At 39.5% G+C, this 22682-nt stretch overlaps 1 protein-coding gene across 5 annotated transcripts in view; it reads right to left on the bottom strand.

Moving 5' to 3' along the window:
- The window catches only part of rab5b (RAB5B, member RAS oncogene family), a 54836-nt gene extending 32386 nt beyond the window's left edge, over positions 1 to 22450 (bottom strand). The window contains exons 1-2 of one of the 5 annotated variants that reach the window (XM_072261581.1): positions 22365 to 22425; positions 13454 to 13551 (exon numbers count right to left, since the gene is read on the bottom strand). The gene's annotated coding sequence lies outside the window, so the exon portion shown is untranslated. Of the gene's footprint in view, positions 1 to 13453; positions 13552 to 21703; positions 21922 to 22274 lie in introns of those variants that run through there. The other 4 variants (XM_072261579.1, XM_072261580.1, XM_072261583.1 and 1 more) reach the window with 4 other exon arrangements.
- Positions 22451 to 22682: the final 232 nt, after the last annotated feature.

The following is a 22682-nucleotide window of genomic DNA, read 5'->3' as shown; positions in this document are numbered from 1 at the left end:
CTTCAGCCATGATATTTTGTCCTTGTACCTGTCCATGTTGTCATTACTCCCATGGGCGACACACACAGACTGCAAAGAGGGGAAATGAGCAGTGACAAGCTGATATTACCAAAAGCCTGTCTCTTCTCAGGGCACACCAGTTCAGCCGCTGTCAGCATGCATGCTTTGATTAATTCCCCCTCTGAGTATGGCTTCGACGCAACAGCTATTTTGTTGGCAGTAACATAGCGGCCTTGACAGCTCTATCATGAGTCTCTCGACTTTTGGTGAACACTGATTGTTGTTTTTTTTAGAGCTGCTTCAAGCTCGTTTACCTTTTCCGTTCTGAGTCCTCCTGCGTATTTGTCATATTTTTCTCCGTATGACGTCTCATAGTGTCGTTTGATATTGTACTTTTCTGTCACAGTCACTTGTTGCAAGCATATCAGACACACAGGTTTGCCGTTGACTTCACAGAAGAAAAAACAATTTTTCCAATTATCGTTGAATATCCGACCTTCGATGTCAACTTTTCTTTTCTTGGAAAGCATTTTGATCCGCAGCAGCAAACAATCTCAGCCTTGCTACAGGTGTTACTTACCTGAGTACTCTGTGTGTTTATACTGTGACAACGTAAGTGGGGTCCTAGCGGTCTTCAGTGCAGGGTGGTAGATGCATATGCACAGCAGGTGGTTAACTGCCACCTATTGTTTTCTAAGTACACACAACAAGCTGCCAGCGCAGCAGGCAGCACAGACAGCAGTGGGAGAGAGAGTGGCTGCCGTACAGATACATAATAAATGGTTGCGAATACAGGCATCCCCCACTTTTTGAACATTCGCTTTACGAAACCTCACTGTTACGAAAGTCCTACCCTGTTTTCGCTTTCAGAAGGTGTTTTCACTGTTACAAAGCAAGGCAGTACGCGATAAAAAAATCAGCACGCGAAAAAATCAGCGCGCGATAAAAGGCAGCGCGCGCCCCGAGCAGCCGCTCTGCCCCGGATTCGGAACGGCATCGCTGAAACACGTTGCATTGAGCAGCCATTAGCAAGATGAGTTCTAAGGTGTCGGAAAAGCCTGAAAGAGTAAGGGTGTTACACAGAGCGTAAAACTAGACATAATTAAGCGTTTCGATTGTGGTGAACGAAACAAGGACAAAGTGAGTTTGGCTTGTGGAAGTTGGCGAAGATGATGTTGAAGAGGTTTTGGCATCCCATGACCAAGAACTGATAGATGAAGAGCTGACGCAATTGGAAGAGGAAAGGATAACAATCGAAACCGAATGCAGAAAGTGAAGCAACTGCGTGAGATTTTCGCTGCAATGATAAAGTACGACTTTAATTTTGAAAGGGTACGTAGATTTAGGGGATATTTGCAGGATGGTTTGAGTGCTTACAAACAACTGTATGATAGAAAAATGCATGAGGCTCAGCAGTCAAGCAAGCCTTCCACATCAGCCACAGCAGACGACGAACCTTGACCTTTGACATCGAAGCCAGCGGTCATAGAAGATGAGCTGCCTCCCCTGATCGACGATGAGATGACACCCCCGTCTCCCACCACCCCAACCCCCGGGCCCCGGACAGATACTGTACCGATTCGCGAAGAACGCAGCGGTAACCGGGAGGCACACAGCACATCTTTAAGAAAAAAGCCGAAATAAACATGCTAATTAATTAGGTGTGGCCCAGCATGTAATTGTCGGTCCAGAACAGAGGCGATGCAATCTGCAATCACCTCTGATCTGTGCCAACATTTACGTGCCTTTACAAGTAATCATACCAATCTTGGAACAAGGAATTTAAATCATGGATTGAAATGATTTCTAAACATAGTTCATTACCCGATTCACTAAATTCCACGAGTCATACTCATATGGCTTAGTTTTTTAAAAATGATGACTGAATCAAACTTAGTAACAGATTCCTGAAACATTCAATTCTCCACACTCTCAACAAGTAGTGTTACATTTACGTTGGGAAATATTTTATATTTTTATTTACAGATAAAATCCAACATTTGAAGGATGGATCTTGCTGCAAAATAGAAAATATCAATTTCTGTAATAAAGCTGTTATTGCGATTGCAGAGTTTAGTTGAACCAATTTACATATGTTATATCCAATTCCCTCAAAATTGCTAGCATTCTATTAGGCAAAAGGTACCCAAATCAAAACAGTTGTGTTACTGGGCAATCTATAACATCAAAGTAGATACCCTGAGAACAGATCAGGTTTTGGCCATCTTTAAAAAAAGATTTAGACACGATGAAGTGCTTACAACTTTTTAAATTTCACATGACACGACTGGGTAAGCTGTACACTGTAGAGAGGCACGTTGCCAGCTTGTAGTCCGAGTTCCCCAAAACCACCACCCGCAGCTCTTCAACAGGAAGCTGAAACCACAACTGAAAATCACACGCAATAATGGGTCAATTCTGTCGGCACAGGAATCTGCTGGGATTTCTAGCACCTCCAGAACTAATCAATTAGATCTCCATATTTCATGTATGTTAATACTCTTTTTTTAAACCCAAGGTACAGTACATCTCAAAATACTTTATGAAATATTGGGCTTAAGTGATTCTTGCCAATCAGTGACAGATATTATTCCACATCCCATGTCAGGTATTATTTCAATGAGAGATTAAAACACAGAAACATTGAGAAATTTTGGGTTAATCTAACATAAGAGCTTGAATTTAAATCTAGTAATGCATTCCACGGTTCCCAACAGAAGAATACTCATTCACATTTTAACACAAAAGAACACAAAGTCAAACTCAAAGTGAGATTTTAATCATCAACCCAAAGCAGGAAAAATGCAGAGGGCAAGGAGATTTTTAATAGAAGATTCCAGAAATTATTGTTCTACTAACAACAAAGAAGCTATTAGAACAGCAATAAGCAAGACACCAGAATGGAGGTACATAGATATTTGGAAGGATTTGGTGTTTTAAGGACTTGGAGGTTAGAAGGATGAGGACATGTAAGAATTTTTAAATTATGAGAAATTTACTGGGAAAGATTTAGGCCTGCAGTATGACACATTAGAAGCTGTGCTGTGTTAGGTGCAAAAGAGATTATTTTGAGACTAATGACTATAATTCTATTAGCTTTTAAACAGTTATGAAAAAAATAGAGCTAGTTCACAAAATTAATTCTTAAATTGGGACAAAGCTAATTTTGATGGCTAATTTTAATAGGAACTCACAAAGTTTGATTGGGAGAGGTTTTTAAACAGGTAAAGGAGCATCTGGCAAGTGGAAGGCTTTGAAAAGTGAAATAGGGGAGAGTTCAAGGCCAACAAGTTCCTGTTAGAATGCAGGGCAAAACAGGCAGAATGAATGAAGCAAGGCTGAAAGAAGGATATTGAGGCTCTGGTTTAAAAAAAAGGAGGCACGTGTCAGGTATAAGCAGCTGGGATCAAGAAAATCCCTTGAGGAGTAAAAAGGATATCAGAAAGAAATTAGGAAGGCAAAATAACCACATGAGATATCCTTGACAGGAAAATTCCAAACAATTCAATCATTAACAGCAAAGGATAACAAAGGAGAGAATAGCTCCACTTAAGGATCGGTATAGTCATTGATATGCTGAGGCAGAGGGTTCGGTGAGGTCCAAAATGAATAATGCTCATCTGTTTACTGTGGAGAAGATAATGTAAACTGGGAACTCAGGAAAGAGTACTGTGATGTCCCGAAACATTAACTTCACAAAAGACAACATGCTGATAGAAACACATACAAGAGGCTAGAGGAACTCAGGTCAGGCAGCATCTATGGAGGGGAATAAACAGCCAACATTTCATACCAAGACCCTTCATCAAGACTGGAAAAGAATGAGGTGCAGATGCAGGATAAGAAGACAAGGAGAGTACTACAAGCTGGCAGGTAATAGGTGAAGAGGTAAAGGGCTGAAGAAGGAGGAATCTAATAAGAGAGAACAGTGGACTGTGAAATTAAGGGAAAGAGGAAGGAAACCAGAGGGAGATGATGGGCAGGTCATGAAGATGGGGTGAGAGGGTAACCAGAATGCAGAGCAAAAAAAAGAGATATGGAAGTGGGCGGGAGAAAAGGGGAATAATTACTGTAAGTTAGAGAAATCGATAATGGTGCTGAGGCATATAAAATTGAATAAATTACCAGGGCCTGATCAGGTGTATCCTAGAGCATGTACAAAACAAGGGAGGAAGTTGTAGTAGCCCTGGAATCGATGTTTGTATTGTTCTTAGCCACAGGTAAAGTACGAGAAGACTGAAGGCTGGTAATCTTGTGCTTTTATTCAAGAAAGGCTGTGAGGACAAACCAGGGTCCTACAGGCCAGAGCTTTACGATAGTCACATAGACCAGTGACTGTCGCCGCCTTTGGCACTGGAATGATGGTCGCTACCTTGAAAACTGAGGGAGCAGTGGACTGTTTCAGAGATGTTGAATATACCGTATCCGTCAGCACCTCAGTTAGCTGGCCTGCATAGTCTTTCAGAACGAATCTGGTATACCATAATGACATTGTTCAAAAAGCATTTAAATGGGTAACAGATAGGAAAGATTTAGAGAAGTATGGAACAAAGGCAGACAAATAGATTTGCCTAACTCTGTGACTTTGTGAACATGTTGGATACCTTTGAAACAGCAAATTGCATTTACCATAATAAAAACAATCCATGGTATTTGAGCAAGGACGTTAGCAAAATTTTACACTGAGCCACATAAGAAAGTAACAACTGATCAAAAGCCTGGTCAGAAAATGAGGTTTATCTTAAATGAGGAAATTAGGAAGGAAAAGAAGACATGGTGGGGGGTGGGTGTAGGGGAGGTTGGTGGTGTGGGGAAGACAGGATTGTGGAAGGAAATTCCAGAAGAAAAAGCTTTCTGAAATTACTAAACAGCAAGAACAGGTGAAACTACTATTCTCAGTTGAAACTATCATAGAATAAGAAATATACAAGTAAATACTTACACAGTTACATCCAAGATGTGAAGCACAGTATATAGGAGTGATTAATAAAGTTTACAGCAGTCAATCTTCTAAAACTGAAAACTAAGCATTTACCTGTTCTTTGTTTATTTTAAATATCAGCTTGATAGCATTCATATTCAATGTATAGTTCATTTGAGAACTACAGCATTCTATGCCAATGATTCTCTAATTGATCCTCAGACCTCACTACCTGTTATTTAGACATGAGGCAGGAGAAGTTACATCAGGGCCGAGAATGAAAATCAGAGAAGCTCAGCTTAAGTTGAGCAAGGCAGAAAGAATTATTTCAGCCAACAACTATGGAAAGGAAAACCATCCATTCAATGAGCACAGTCTCAAGGAATATGATGGTCTAATAATCCACCTAATCATTTACAAATTTGGTTTAGGCTTTAAAATTCTGATCAAGCATTAATGCCCTCAGAAACTCCAAAAGTACAAACAGAAATTACTCCATAATGCTAAATAGCAAAACCTATCATAAATTACTCACTTGTTAAAAATTTTCCCACCTGTCATGTCTTCTTAATTAGGTTATTTTTTATAAATTACAATGTAGCATTTTACTTCATTTCTCATTCTTTTATATGTACATTTCTAAAACACGCTGTTTCCCCTCTTGCTTTGCAGGCAGCTAAGTAATCTGCTGATGTTTGTATTGAATTATGATGATCTATGGAATTCAAGATCAGATACTGTATAGGTAACAGCCAGACAAGAGAAACACCAAGGATTTTACACTTAAGTGTAAACTACTTAAAAATAAATATCTACCCTCTACTTTTCCAGTATAACGGAGAATTAATTGTGGGAAAACTTAAAATGTCAATATTAAACTGCCTGAATTCTAAATTTATAACAGAAAAAGATTCTAAACTTCCAAGGTATCTGATAAAAATTTTTCTATTCTTTGGAGGGGAAAGAAACAGGAAACTCACAAATTGCCATGGAACAAATATGTGATTGAAATTCAAAAAGAAATTACAATTCATTTAAAATACAAAATTTTGATCAAGTAAAAACTGCTTGCAACACATAGACACTGTTCAATACGCCCTCCAACTCCTTTAGCTTAGAGCTGCTGTTTTAGAATTTGGTTATTGTTTTCTACACCGAAAGGAACAAAGGTTTATGATCATATTTATGACATTAGCATGTACAGTGCCTATAAAATGTATTCACCCCCTTTGAAGTTTTCATGTTTTATTGTTTAACAACATTGAATCACAGTGGATATAATTTGGTTTTGACACTGATCAACAGAAAAAGACTCTTTTGCATCGAAGTGAAAACAGGTCTCTACAAAGTGATCTAAATTAATTACAAATATAATGCACAAAATAATTGATTGCATGAGCATTCACCCTCCCCCCTTTAATATGACACACCAAATCATCACTGGTGTAGCCATTTGGGTTCAGAAGTCACACAATTAGTTAAATGGAGATCTGTTTTTGGAGACCTGTGTGCAGTCAAGGTGTTTCAATTGATTGTAGAAAAAATACAGCTGTATCTGAAAGGTTCAACAGGTGGTGAGTCAGTATCCTGTCAAAAACTACACCAAAAAGACAAAAGTACACTCCAAGCAACTCCGCAAAAAAGTTATTGAAAAGCACATCAGGAGATAGATACAAGAAAATTTCCAAGTCACTGAATATCTCTTGGGAGTACAGTTAAGTCAATCATCAAGATGTCGAAAAAATATAGCACAGCTGTAGATCTGCCTAGAGCAGGCCATCCTCAAAAACTGAGTGACTGTGCAAGAAGGGGACTAGTGAGGGACACCACCCAGAGACCTATGACAACTCTGGAGGAGTTACAAGCTTCAGTGGCTGAGACTGTACATACAACTGTTGGCCGGGTGCTTCACCAGTCGCAGCTTTATGGGACAGTGGCAAAGAGAAAGCCACTGTTGAAAAAGCTCACATGAAATCTTGGCTAGAGTTTGCCAGAAGGTATGAGGGAGACTGAAGCCAGCTGGAAAGATGTTCTATGATTTAATTAAACCAAAATTGAACCTTTTGACCATCAGACCAAACACTATGTTTGGGATAAACTAAACACCGCACATCATCTAAAACACACATCATGCTGTGGGGATGCTTCACTGCAGCAGGCCTTGGAAGGCTTGTGAAGATACAGGGTAAAATGAATGCAGCAAAGTACAGGGAAATCCTGGAGGAAAACCTGAAGGAATCAGCAAGAGAACTGCAACTTGATGGAAGATTTGTTTTGCAGCAAGACAATGACTCCAACCATAAAGCTAAAGCTACAAAGTTAAAAGTAACAAAGTTAATGTCCTGCAGTAGCTAAGTCAGAATCCAGACCTCAATCCAATTGAGAATTTGTGGCTGGATTTGAAAAGGGTTGTTCATTCATGATCCACATGCAATCTGACAGAGCTTGAGCAGTTTTGTAAAGAAATGCAGTGTCTAGATGTGCACAGCTGATAGTGACATATCCCCACAGATTCAAGACTGTAATTGCAATTGCCAAAGATGCATCAACTTAATACTGACTTGAAGGGAGTGAATACTTAGCAACCAATAATTTTTGTGTTTTATATTTGTAATTATTTTAGAACACTTTGTATAGATCTGATTTCACTTTGATACAAAAAAGTCTTTTTCTGTTCATCAGTGTCAAAAAAAATACAAATTAAATACACTGTAATTCAATGTTGTAAAACAATAAAACATGGAAGCTTCTAAGGAGGGGGGTGAATATTTTTTATTGGCACTGTAACTTAAACCAAAATGTCAGTACAATACTCAAGGCCATGCTGAGCTAACAGTGACACCAGACTTTAAATGACATTTTGACTTCAAACCCCCATCCCCACTTAGCGGCACACAAGATCCTGCAACATAACATATAGAAACAAGGATTCAAACACCACACTGTCATCCCTCAGAATCCAGAATATCTTTATTTAATTCAACACCACAAACACATATTTTGATCAGCTGCTTCTCAACCTATGCTCTGAACAAAATAACATTTATAACAGTAAGTGCAAACTAAAAGTAGTATCCACTTATTAAGGAGTTCTTTGGAAGAGTGCAAGTTGTACTTTCTAACTCAATCTACCATGCTATTGCACTGCACAGTATTATTAAACCACAAACCACGTCATCAAAAACACAAAGGAAGATACTAAACCAGACAGTAAATTGTCTCGAAGAAGTCATAGTCATACTTTATTAATCCCAGGGGAAATTGGTTTTCGTTACAGTTGCTCCATAAATAATATAGTAATAGAACCATAAATAGTTAAATAGTAATATGTAAATTATGCCAGTAAATTATGAAATAAGTCCAGGACCAGCCTATTGGCTCAGGGTGTCTGACCCTCCAAGGGAGGAGTTGTAAAGTTTGATGGCTACAGGCAGGAATGACTTCCTATGACGCTCAGTGCTGCATCTCGGTGGAATGAGTCTCTGGCTGAATGTACTCCTGTGCCCACCCAGTACATTATGTAGTGGATGGGAGACATTGTCCAAGATGGCATGCAACTTGGACAGCATCCTCTTTTAAGACACCACCGTGAGAGAGTCCAGTTCCATCCCCACAACATCACTGGCCTTACGAATGAGTTTGTTGATTCTGTTGATGTCTGCCACCCTCAGCCTGCTGCCCCAGCACACGACAACAAACATGGTAGCACTGGCCACCACAGACTCGTAGAACATCCTCAGCATCGTCCGGCAAGTGTTAAAGGACCTCAGTCTCCTCAGGAAATAGAGACGGCTCTGACCCTTCTTGTAGACAGCCTCAGTGTTCTTCGACCAGTCCAGTTTATTGTCAATTCGTATCCCCAGGTATTTGTAATCCTCCACCATGTCCACAACGACCCCCTGGATGGAAACAGGGGTCACCAGTACCTTAGCTCTCCTCAGGTCTACCACCAGCTCCTTAGCCTTTTTCACATTAAGCTGCAGATAATTCTGCTCACACCATGTGACAAAGTTTCCTACCGCAAGGGTAAGTCACAAAAAAGGAAGTATTCCATACCTTAGTGGTTTACCAGCAAAAGGCAAAGCCACACAAGGATCAAAATCTCGTGTTTCCAAGAGGCTAGACCTAGAGGAGCACATTTCTCAGAGGACTAACAAGATGGATACCGTGTCAGTGGAGCAAGATAAGAAACTGGTTTGAATATTTCAATATATATCAGATCTGGTTCCATCACTTTCAGTTGGTTTATTCAATATTTTAACTAGAACTGATATTAGAAATAGAGTTCTCTGAACTGTTATTTTAGTGATTGGTAAATGTAGTGTTGTCTTTTCTCTATAAAAAGAAGAAAAGCCACTGAAGTTATTCCTTTGATAAACAAGAATGGACCAATGAGCACAGTCCTACCCAACTAGAAGCTGATAGTGAGGTCCTAAACAGGGATCAAAGGCTAATGATTTTGATCAAAATCATTTCAGCTTTGTTGCAAAATGGCAATCTGGTTTACCAATAGCCAATCTGTGCACATCAGGATCATTAATGTTTTTGTCAGACAACTGGCATGTTGTTAATGACCAAATAATATGTTATCTGACATTGATTGGGGAACTCGCAATGTTGCACAAGACTCACAGGAAACTTGTGCATCTAGCTGAAAGGAAAAAAAACTTTATGCAAGCCCTGCTATTATTCAGTGTGTGAAATGCATACACTTAATTACAATGTTCTTTGGTATGCAGTCTTTTACTGGTACTCTTAACCAGAGGATTTAGCTAATTGGCTACTCAGAAAGGGCAGGTTCTGTTATTCTTTAATAAATGAAATGCGGAATAAACTAAATAACTTAAGCTTTCCTTGCAATTCAAACAGCTTGTTCATTGAAATTAGAGAACTGGCCCATTTGGCAATGCAGCTGAGGGAGATTATGTCCCCCTTTGTCACAATTCCAACATCTTTTAAAAAGTCGAATGATTTTCTTTTTCATCTTTAGTCATTAAAACTGTTTTCAAGCACTTAGAATCACAATACAATTTATCCAAAATGCATATGACGATTAAAATATTGATTAAGAGGGAGGTGAATGGGGAAATAGGCCAGCATATTTTTCTTTTGCATATTATTCTCAAGCAGGGATATTGTTCATGAGGTATTATGAGCCTTCCAGTTACCCTTCATTGATACCTAAATGCAAAAGCATCGGAGATACTGGAAATTAGATAACAAGTAGAAAATGCACAAAATATTCAGCTGGTCAGGCATCCCAAATGGAAAGAGAAATGGTTTACATTACATTTCACATCAACTACACTTCACTGACCTACAACTTTAAATTGTTCTTCTTTTCACCAATGCTGCCTGATGATGAATCTTCCCAGCACTTTACCTCAAATACATGCACTTTATGACAATCCAAAAATTGATTAACATCCTAAAGCTTGGAAAAACAATACTGATCAAACTTCAAATTTCAGTAACTTATGTGGCTAAGAGTTTAAGGAGATTTGGTACGTCACCAAACACTCTAGCAAATTTCTACAAATGTACTGCAGAGAGCAATATAACTGGTTACATCATCATCTGGTATAGAGGCTCCAATACACAGGATCGTGAAGATCTGCAGAGGGTTGTAGACTCAACCAACCTCATCTTGCTAGGCTCACCAGCATTACGGACATTTTAACAAGGCGATGCCTCAAAAAGGCCACATTCATCATGAAGGACACCCACCACCCAAGAAATGCCCTCTTCTCATTACTGTCATCAGGGAGGAGGGTACAGAAGCATGAAGGCACACACACATTTTAGGAACAGCTCTTACCTCTCTATCATCAGATTTTTGGATGGTTCAAGAATGTCATTATTTTTAAATACATATCTGTGTGTGCAAAACAAATTTCATGACATACATCAGTGATAATACAACTGATTCTGATTTGATAATAAAATTGATTCTGATTTAAGTCACGAGTACTTTGTACTAATATTTGTTCATGAAGGTCAGAGAACTGATATGTTATTTCTTCCAAAAACAAGATTAAATGAAGTCAGTCAAAAGACAGAGGGAATTCCCCGTGATGTTGGCTGGAATGGAGCATTTCAGTTATGAGGAGAGGCTGGAGAGGTTTGGTCTGTTTTCCCTAGAGCAGGTTGGTTAAGAGGGGCATAAGTGAAATGTTTCCATGCTGTATGACTCCATAACTTCAAAACATCCCATGCATTGTCATTTACCCAAATGCAAGCATTAGTGTTGCTTAATATAGGCACTCTGACACACTAGGAACTAATGTCTACCTCTTGATAATTTTAGGTACAATGAAGAGTACCAATGATGATTGTCATGTAAAATCCCACCAGGATTTGATGAAAATATGTTTTATATAGTCATAACCTACACAGTACAGCAACGTTCCACAAGCTTTCAAACTCAGTACAGGTCCACAAAACTAAAGGGCATAATATCAACTCACTACATAGTCCTTATTCTTTCACACATTTTACTGAAATATTTCTCCAGATTAAGCAGTCACAGAGAATAATGCAAAGAATACAAAGTGAATGATCAAAAACAATGAAGAACAAAGGTCAAAAATAAATATTAAAAGAACAGCGATGCATCAAAATAAATTAGGTACTTTAACTAAACAATTAGTCTTGGTGAAACATACCCTGGTTGTGTAAAGGATAGAAATGGAGATCACAATTCTCTGTCTCAGAGGACACTGAGTATTCATCCACTGAACATATTCAAAACACAGGTCAATTGACTTTTAGATATTAAACATTCAATGAGACGATAATGGAAAAAGCAAAACAAAGGTCAAAGATTAACCATTATATTGCTGAATTACAATGGAAACTCAAATGCTGAATGAACAATCACGGTGCTTTTTTTTCCCCCGATTGTTTCGCTGCATTTAATGAACTACAACAATTTTTTAAAATAATAATCTTATTACTCAAACAACTTTCTAAATCCTTCTGGAAAGTGTAATGAATGACTATATCACTATTCACCAGTTTAAAAAAAAACTGAAGATTTGATTCCAATTGTGTGTTTTCCTACCTCAATTACATCAGCCTACAAATATGAAAGTTAACAACTTGCAAAGCATTAATCTTTCTATAGAACTCTTGCTGGAAAATGCACAGATGTAGACACAAGTCAAGAATAATATTAGAATTGGATATGATAGCCTTCACAGTAAAATAGGACTCAGATGAGATGGTAGTTGCTTGATAATCTGCAACCCGGCCCAAGTAAATGTTTTCAGGAGAATAGATAAAATAGGTTATTTTATGATACAGTACCTGCATTACAGTCCATTTGGACAAATCACTTGCTTGAAAATACTGCATAAAAAACAACAGACTTTCATATTTTAAAAACTATATCTAGTATGATACTGAAAATAAAGGCGTGCTGAAAAAAATTAAAGACCAACTTTTGAATGTTCAGCATTCACAAAACTAGTAACCTACAGCTACATCTGCCACAGAAACATTCAAATGAAAGGTGCGACTCTGACTTGTATTAGTTTTTTTTTTAAATCCATGTGAAGAATTATTTCTAAACTAAAATATTCTTATTGGCATACTCATTTTTGGTTCCAAAAATAAAAGAATTAGAACAAAAACAAGTAGATGTCTCCAGTGGATTTTCAGGATGATCCAAATCATATTACAGCCAAGTAATATGTGCTGTATATTAACATCAAAATCTGTTCTCAAGCATCTCCCAATAAAGAAAGTTACAGCACCCTAAACATCTAAAGGCATTTGGCAGTTAACAATAATCTATATGGGAACATATTCTGAGGATTTGAAAGATTATTCATCAATTTGCGTATGTAAAAAGAATTTTTTCACAGTGCTGTTTCAACTTAAGAGCTTTAAATTCTAATTTAAGATACAGTTAACAACCTACTGCTAGCAAAATGTCTACAACAGAATCAACATGCAAGATTAGTTGTAACAAGCTAACCCCTATTAAATAATAAATGTGAGAAAATCTGCAGATCCTGGCGATCCAAAGCAACACACACAAAATTCTGGAGGAACTCTGCAGGCTAGGCAGCAGCTATGGAAAAGAGTAGCAGTCAACATTTAGGGCTGAGGCCCTTCTTCAGAACTGATGAAGGGTCTCGGCCTGAAACGTCGACTGTTTATTCATTTCCATAGATGCTGCCTGACCTGCTGACTGCCTCCAGCATTTTGTGTGTGTACCCATTAAACTATATTTGTTTTGGAAACAGAAAAGTGAGATTAATTTCTTTCATATAAAAAGGTACAAATTCATTTCAGGATTCCTCTTTACTGTTCTGCTCGTACAACACAGCAGGTCATTATTCACAAAAAAACATCCTGTTCTAGAAATGCAACGAACTGCAGGGAAAAACATGCCTGTAATTTCATATTTGTGTGCAATCTGCAAGAGCACCATATTCTGCTCCCACTGTAAAAATCATGACCCATTTTGTTTCTCAATACACAGAGAAGCACAACCAATCCCTTCCTAAAAAAGGATATACATACTTTCTGTAGAGGGAGTTCAGCAAAGGTTCACCAAAAACCGTTCCTTGAGCTTGTTACGTGGGGAGAAGTTGAATAGACTAGGCCCATGTTCTCCAACACTTGGGAAAATGAGATACAATTTTAGTGAAATGTTTGAAATTCTTACTAGTGTTCAATGTGACTTAAGGCACAGCAGCAGAATTATGCCATTCGTCCCATCAAGTTTTCTCCACCATTCCATCATGGGTGATTTACTACCCCTCCTAACCCCATTCTCCTGCATTCTCTCTGTAACTTTTGACACCCGTATTATTCAGGAGCCTATGGAGCTCTGCTTAAAATAGACCCTATGACTTGACCACCAGGATTGACAAAAGAGAGTCAGTGACTGTTGTTTACTTGAATTTTCAGAAGGCCTTTGACAAAGGCAATGCACATGAGGCTGCTTAACAAAATAAGAGCCAATGGTATTACAGTAATGATCCTAGCATGCATAGAAGATTGGCTGATTTTCAGAAGACAAAGAGTGGGAATAAAGGGGGCCTTTTCTGGCTGGCTGCCAGTGACTAGTGGTGTTCCGCAGGGGTCGGTGTCGGGACTGATTCTTTTCATGTTATATGCCAATAATTTGGATGATGGAATTGATGGCTTTGTGACCAAGTTCGCTGATAATATAAAGATAAGCGGAGGGGCAGGTAGCGTTGAGGAAGCAAGGAGCCTGCAGAAGGACTTGCGCAGATTGGAAGAATGGGCAAAGAAGTGATAGATGGAATACAGTGTAGGGAAGTGTATGTTCATACACCTTGGAAGGAATAAAGGTTTAGACTACTTTCTAAATGGAAGAAAATTCAAAAATCAGAGGTGCAAAGGGACTTGAGGGTCCTTGTGCAAGATTCCCTAAAGGTTAACTTGCAGGTTGAGTCACTTGTAAAGAAGGCAAATGTAATGTTAGCATTTATTTTGAGAGGACTAGAATATAAAAGCAAGGATATAATGCTGAGGCTTTATAAGGCATTGGTCAGACCACACATGGAGAATTGAGAGCAGCTTTGGGCCCCTTATCTTAAAAAAAAAGTGCTGGTATTGGAGAGGGTCCAGAGGGGGTACATGAGAATGATTCCGGGAGTGAACGGGTTAATTTACAAGGAGTGTTTAGTGGCTCTAGGCCTGTACTCACTAGAGTTTAGAAGAATGAGGGGGATCTCATTGAAACCTATCCAATATTGAAAGGCACAGATAGAATGCATGTGGAGGAAGATGTTTCCCATAGTGGGGGAGTCCAGGACCAGAGGGCACACACTCAGAAGGATGACCATTTCGAACAAAGATGAAGAGGAATTTCTTTAGCCAGATGGTAGTGAATCTGCGGAATTCAATCCTGCTTGTTAGGTCTTCAAAGCATTCTAACAGATATGTTAAGCAAGATTTCCCATTAAGGAACCATACTAACTTTGGCCTATTTTATCATGTGTCTCCAAGTACCCTGAAATCTCATCCTAATAGTGGACTCCAATATTTGATGTCAGGCTCACTGGCCTATAATTTCTTTTCTCCTGCCTCCCTCACTCCTTAAAGAATGGAGTGACATCTGCAGTTTTCTTGTCCTCTGAAAATTCCAGAGTCTAGTGATTCTTGAAAGATTGTTACTAATGCCTCCACAATCTGTATCCTGAGGTGTATTCCATCTGTCCCAGGTGACTTATCTACCTTTAAGACCTTTCAGCTTCTCGAGCATCTTCTCCTTAGAACAACAACTACACTCACTTCTGCCCACTGAAACTCATAAATTTCCGGCATACTGCTAGTGTCTCTAACAGTGTTTAAAGTATCCTACAATACTTTATAAGCTTGCCTGCCATTTCTTTGTCCCTGATTACTACCTCTCCGCATCATTTTCTAGTGGTTCGATATCCACTCTCTTTTCTCTTTATAGATCCAATAAAAAGATTTTGTGTCCACTTTTATATAATTGGCTACCTTACCTTCATATTCCATCTCTTCTCTCCTACCGGCTTTTTTAAAAGTTGTTATCAATGGCTTTTTAAAAAAGTTTCCCAATCCTCTAACTTCCCACTACATTGTTACATTTTTGCTACATTTCTTTTGCTTTAATGCTGTATTTGACTTCACTTGCCAGCCACGATTGCATCATACTCCTTTTAGAATATTTCTTCATCTTTGGGATGTATCTATCCTATGCCTTTCGAATTCCTCCCAGGCACTCCAGCCATTGCTGTTCTGTTATCATTCCAGATCGTGTCCCCTTCCAATCAACTTTGGCCAGCTCCTCTCTCATGCTTCTGTAATTCCCTTAACTCCACTGTAAATCTGATACATCAGACTTTAGCTTCTGCCTCTCAAACTGCAGGGAGGATGTTTTCCATTGCTAAGTACTCTAGTACAAGTGATCGATCACAGTTTCAAAATAATGGGGAGGTCATTCAGGATTGGAATGTGGTGAGATTTCTTCATTCAAAAACAGATGAATCTCTACCCATATTATATTCAAAATGGAATAATAAACTTCTAGATGTTAGCGGAATCATTAGATATGCAAATAAATGGGATAATGGTAAAAATTGGTCATGATCTAGATCAGTGGTTCCCAATTTTTTGGGATTACTGCCCCCATTCTTCGCAGAACACATTCCCAGTGCCCCCTCTCCCTTTCCAGCCATTGCATAAAAACTATAAAGAATTTTGATCTCTGAGGTGCAGTGAAAGAAAATAGGTAATGCAAATTCAAAGCAGTGACAAGTAATTGCAAAATTTTTTCAAATCTATTTAAAGCAACAAATAAAATTATTTCTTTATTTAATTACTGTAAAAATAACTTTCATCAACAATTTTAGAGCGTATATTAGCATTCCAACTATTCACTACTTCATAATTTTTTCACCATTCAATGAGATGGACGGGCTTGGTGCAGTGATATCAGCTTCTCAACATCAGGCTGAATGTCTCTCAGAAGGAGCCTCAGATCCCCACATTCAGTAATTTGCAGTCTGTTTCACTGTGTTGAAAGCTGGGTGACTGCATTGAAACCGCGCTCCACTAAATATGATGTTAGAAAGGCAATACAGAACCTCTTGACTTTTTCCACAGTGCAGAATAGTGTTCAGAGATTTTTTTCTGCAACCAAAAATCTTGATTTGATATTTTGTACCTCAGCTTAAAGATATTTTGTAGTGAGATCAGTTCTTCCTCCATCCTTCCTGTTAATTCATCATTACAAACATATAGGAATGGATTTATTACCCAATTTAGAATCTGGATTGAGAAAAGATCCAAAAGTATCTCTGACTTGTCTTTCTGCAGCTCACCCAGGTGAGGTGCATAAAGAAGAACATCATCTGGTAGTCTTTCTTTCTCTCCCAAAACAAATAGGCTTGGAATTGTAAAAGGTTATAATTGCCAATGTTACACTTAAATAGGGTTACAAACAAGAGAAAATTTGCAGATGCTGGAAATCCAAGCAACACACACAAAATGCTGGAGGAACTCAGCAGGCCAGGCGGCATCTATGGAAAAGAGTACAGGCAACGCTTTGGCCCAAAATGGCAAGAGATGTAGTAATTACATGAGCATTGTAATCAATTATGAGGTACAGGGGATCAAATGCTTATAATTAATTCATTCTTAAATTAAGACTATAATCCCTCAGCTGCACCCCTTGCTACCGAGCACCCAACACCACCCTGTTTATCTATACTGTCCCCTTCTAAACTCCCACTGCCTCCAGAGCGGGGGGGGGGGGGGTGGAGGGGGATATCACCCACTTTGGGAGCCACTGCTCTAGGTGAAGAGCTTTCAGTGCTTTACCCCCAGTCATATTTCTTATGCCCTTCACCCACACCTCAACCCTGACCTAGATTATTCAAAACCTTGATTAGGTTTTAACTGCAACATCCAATTATCGCCTTTTCTTTTTCCACTGCAACTGAAGCCTCTTTGGTCACTTCTAACTCCCTGCTGAGGACTTGCCTCAAACTCCACATTCTTGACCCTACACCATCTACTCCAACCTTCACTGGTTCCTAAAGAAATTCCTATCCTTGTTGACAATTTCATCCACGGCCTTGCTTTCTGAAAACACTTGCATCACAATATCTCAAAGAACATTCCAATTCTCTGACTCATAATGTCACCCAAAGATGAACTATTTTTCAAGCTATCATTGGTATAGAAATTCTTTCGCCATATCCAACTTACCCTTTGAAATTATTTTTCAAAACTTTCCCTCCAAATACATACTCAAATTTTAATTCTTCAAGCTAGCTTTCCCTTATGGTTGGGTTTCTTCCAGATCCAGCAGCCATACTGTTACAACACTTCCATTTTTGCTCTAATGACCAAACACTGAATAAATCCACATCAGAAACATCACTACCCAGAGACAGAAATACATTTGCTCCAGCATGTTATTAACATAAGCTTCAGAAAAATACATCTAACATTCTCATTGTTCTTAATATCCATTTACGTCTTTTTTATGAAGCCATTTATAAAGTATTCTGAATTTTGTTCAATGCAACTGGTTCACGTTCACTACAAATGGATTCCAAGTGCTCAAACATTTAATTCACAGCAGACAAAGTAAAGACTTCCATTGCAGCATACTAACTTCCAAATTCAAAACCAAATGCAAAATGTGAAGTCGTCTAGGACATCTAAGTCTAAACCAAGCTTATTTCATATTAGGTTTGCCTTTGATGTCATCTATTACGATAAAACTGATGAAATTATGTTACTCCCAAATGAGTTAATCATCTCTTGTTATAAGATATTGGTCATGATACTTGAACCAAGATTCTATTTTAATATTTCCTTCAATATCGTATAATTATCAGTGAAATACATCACTGAAATGACAGGCTGCATAAAGCAACTATCTATCAACAAACCCATATCAGAGAAACTCTGCAACAGGAAATGAAGTATACTGTATAACACAAACTATATTTGAAGATTATAGGGAAACAACAAACACATAGCACAGTCTTTCTTCAGGACTAGAGCTTAAAAATCTAATGACTTTAAGTAGACAAGCAAAGTTATTAATCCAAGCGGTCGTGTACAGATAGAACAAAAGGAGGGTCACAATTGGGTGGAAGGGAAACGTAAGTAAATTACGCTTTGTAAAAGGAACAAATACAGAAAGTATCAGATGACAATCTGCTGAAATCAATACCAAGCTTAAGATCATTATCAATGCTCCCACATCATCAAATATAACAATAAACAAGAAATTCTGCAGATGCTGGAAGTCCAAAGCTAGACACACACACAAAATGCTGGAGGAACTCAGCAGGTCAGGCAGTACCTACGGAAATTAATAAACAGTTGATGTTTCAGCCCAAGACCCTTTTTCAGGACTGGAAAGGTAGGGGGAAGATGCCGTAACAAAAAGGTGGGATTAGAGGAGAGAAAATGGCTGGAAGGGGATAGGTGAAACCAGGTGGGTGGGAAAGGTATAGGGCTGGAGAAGAAGTAATCTGATAGGCCAGGAGAGTGGACCATGGGAGAAAGGGAAGGAAGTGTGGCACTGGAGGAGGTAATAAGCAGGTGAAAAGAGGCAGAAGGCTAGAGTGGGGAATAGAACAAGAGGGAAGCGGAAAAGAGAAAATGTTTACCGGAAGGAGGAATCAATGTTAGTGCCATCAGGGTTGTCGGCTACCTACACAGAACATGAGGTGTTGCTCCTCCAGCCTGAGAGTAGCCTCATCATGGCAAGCGGCCATGGACTGACATGTCAGAATGGAAATGGGAATAGGCATTGAAATGATTGGCCAACAGTAATTCCTGCTTTTGGAGGATGGAGCAGAGGTACTCGACAATGTGGTCCCCCTATTTACAACAGGTGTCACCATTGTAGAGGAAGCCACATTGGGAGCACCAGATACAATAGACGACCTAACCCCAACAGATTTGCAGGTAATGTGATGCCTCTTTGGGGTCCTAAATGAAGGTGAAGGAGGAGGTGAATGGGCAGGTGTAGCACTTTGGCCTCTTGCAGGGGTTATGTGCAAGGGGGGAGATTAGTGGGGAGGGACAAATGGACAAGGGAATTACGGAGGGAGCGACCCCTGCAGAAAGTGGAGAGTTTGGGGGGTGGGGAGGTAAAGATGTGTTTGGTGGTAGGATCCCTTTGGAGATGGCTGAAGTTGGGGAGTATGATTTATTGGTGGCTGAGACTCATGGGGTGATAAGTTAGGACAAGAGGAACTCCATCCCTGTGAAGGAAGCAGGAGGATGGGGTGAGCGTGGAAGTAATATGTTGCCCCTTAAGCCCCTATATTTATCATGTTACCATCTTCTGAAAGCCATGTTTTTATTTATTTATTGGCATGCAGCCTGGAGTAGGGCCTTCCAACCCTTCGAGCAGCACTGTCCAGCAACCGCCCAATTTAGTTAGTTCAGCCTTTCTTTAAACAGCTCAAAGATAATTGGATATCACGGAATCAATTGTTCAAAAACTTAATGCAGGAAATCAGTAGAATCAGCATTCTGGTAGAATCACAGCAAATCAGTGAAAGGCCTCTTTTTTTGTCACATATAATTCTAAACTAACTGGTCAGACACACAGGTAATATGATAGTCATGTCAATATCTAAAATCACATTTTCTGTTGGTAGACAAAAGTAAAATAAACCAAAAGCACATAAAATATATATTATGATTTATAATACTCAAACTTCAGTATCATTACTTTATTATTCTAATTGACAGACAAAACAGATTACCCTGCAAGGCTATACTGATACTAGAATGTTTCCACTGATGGCCAGAATTAAACAGCTATTTTCCTATTATACATTTGTAATGTCCCATTTTTAAAAATGAAGCACAAGTTTACATTAAAAGAATGAAGTGTATTTCTAATTACCTGCAAGATCCCTAAACATTCTGGCATAATTTCACTCACTGTCCCACCCAGGCCCTCAAGACAAATTAATTTAAATCTTTAATTTAATGCTATCCTGGTAATGATTAGCTATTGTTTTTTTTAATATCAGAAAAAAATATCAAAACTATTATTTTGAAATATTGCTTTCTAATCAGCCTGGTCATCTGGGTTGGAAATATAAACACTTTCGCTTTGAGGCATGCAGTCTCAGTCTCCCAATCAGGTGAATTATCACTGAGATCTGTCATCTTGTGGCAGCAGTACTGTGCCAAGACATTAAAAATACTGTAAGTTACAGCAAAATAAATAATGCTAAAGAGGAATAGTGAGATATATATACCGTGTCTGCTATAATCTAGCTGCCAGTCTAACATTAAAATAGACAAGATAGTTTATGGTCATTTAGAATTAGCATATTTAGATAGCATTAACTCATTTGGATTGATCCTGCCAAAAGTCTTTTTATATGAAATCTTTGCTATCAGTGGCTTGCCAAACACACTCCATCAACTCATTTGGTTCCCAAGAATTATCACTCAAATTTTTATCTGAAATACAGAACACATCATCAACAGGCCTGGGCAAGCAACTGGAGAGAACAGTAAAAATGAGGCCACATAATTTTATGAAAGAGTCAGCATCACATCTTAGCACATTCTGGCTGCACCTTCCTCACTGGGGCAGATTAAAAACAAGCCCAGCTGCATACATCAATGCACAGTTAGAGACAAATGGAAGTCACTGCTTTAAAAAACTGTAACTTAATCTTGGTGTTCTGGTAACAAGTAGGATACATGAACACTGGCTTTGCAGTTCAAGAATCTAAATCTATCAGTCATAATCCTTTGTCATAAACATTCACAGAAATAAATAATTTTAGACATGTCTGGCTTCAAAAAAATTTGACTTCCAACTAATAACCAAAGTAACACTGAAACTGAATAAAACCAGGGACAACAAGCCCAGTGACAACATCTATGATGGTCAACCAAGGGCAACAATGCTTTAATACCAAAGCTCTCACAGATACACTCATATTCTCACCGTAATTCATTCCTATACATGTAGGGATATGCCTAATCACGTTTCATGATGCAATATTTTACATCTGGTTAAAATAAATTGTTTTCCCATTTTTCTTATTTGGATTTCCCCGATACAGCAAAAATTGTGTAAACTCACTGTAAACTGGCTGAGCTATAACCAATCCCTCCAAGACCTGCATGAGTAAAATAAGTGTTTGAAAAAATATAAAACAGCTATGAACAAATTTGATGCAGTCAGTAAGGTGAAACAAACCTACAACTCCATCCAATTCCCATCTCAATTAAACACAAGGCAATTGCGAAACCCAAAGCACTAACTTGCTATGTAGAGCAGGCTTTCAGAATTGGATGCTGTTGTTGTCTACTGGAATTCGGAAATGGCCTGGGTTATATGGGTGGAAATTTGGTAAGGGGATCAAGCGGGGACCAAGAAATGATGAGGTGGCGAGGAGTGGGCTTTAGGATTGGGTTGGGGACGTCCCGAATGTCCATCGGGGTGATATGGGGTACAGGTGATTAGGGTAGGGTTTGGTTGGGATAGCTTGTGGTGGGGTGGGGTGGGATGGGATGGGATGGGGTGGGGTGGGGGGTTGCGCTCCCGTCCTCAATAGGCAGGTGGTGACAGTCTGAGCGATAGACAGGGCCTGGAAAGGCTGCGCTCCCCTTCTGATCGCCGGTCCTGAGTACAGAAACGCCCTTCAGCGTTGCCACAGCAAGATGAGACACGGTGGAAGCCCGAAACCGGGCCGCCGGGGGTGGGGGGAGGTGGTTCTCGGATGGAGAGAGACCGCCCCCTCCCCGCCGTCTGTCAGCGGGACCCGTAGCGCCGGAGGGGCTCTCTTCCGACCCTCGCAATCATCTGACAGCTGCCGCCTCGATGTAAACAAACCTATCAACGGCCTGCACCGTAAACGGACAGCAGAGTGCGGTCAGCATCGGCAGGGCTCACCCCCTTCGCAGTGCCCCGGCCGCCCCTCACCTGCCGCCGTCGCCGCCGTTGCACTCCCCACTCCGGGCACCGACACCACGACCGCCGCCGCACTCTTTCGCTGCGTCTCCCTCACTTCCGCCGCACATCGAGCCGCTGTGTTGAAAGTGTATCGATCCGCCGCAAACAGTTCCGCCACTCCCTCCCCCCACCCGGGACGCGAGCTCGGGGGTCACAAGTTGGAGTTGGCATGTGGAGTGTGAGGTGCTGTACTACATCCCCTCCCAGTACCGTCAAAACGCCGTTTTTAATCTAACACGTTTCAGCAAAATTAAGTTTATGATATGTTTAAAGCGTTGGCTCGATTAG

The sequence above is a fragment of the Mobula birostris genome, chromosome 6 (assembly GCF_030028105.1).
Source record: "Mobula birostris isolate sMobBir1 chromosome 6, sMobBir1.hap1, whole genome shotgun sequence".
Taxonomy (NCBI): domain Eukaryota; kingdom Metazoa; phylum Chordata; class Chondrichthyes; order Myliobatiformes; family Myliobatidae; genus Mobula; species Mobula birostris.
This window is presented reverse-complemented; position numbering and strand designations above follow the sequence as displayed.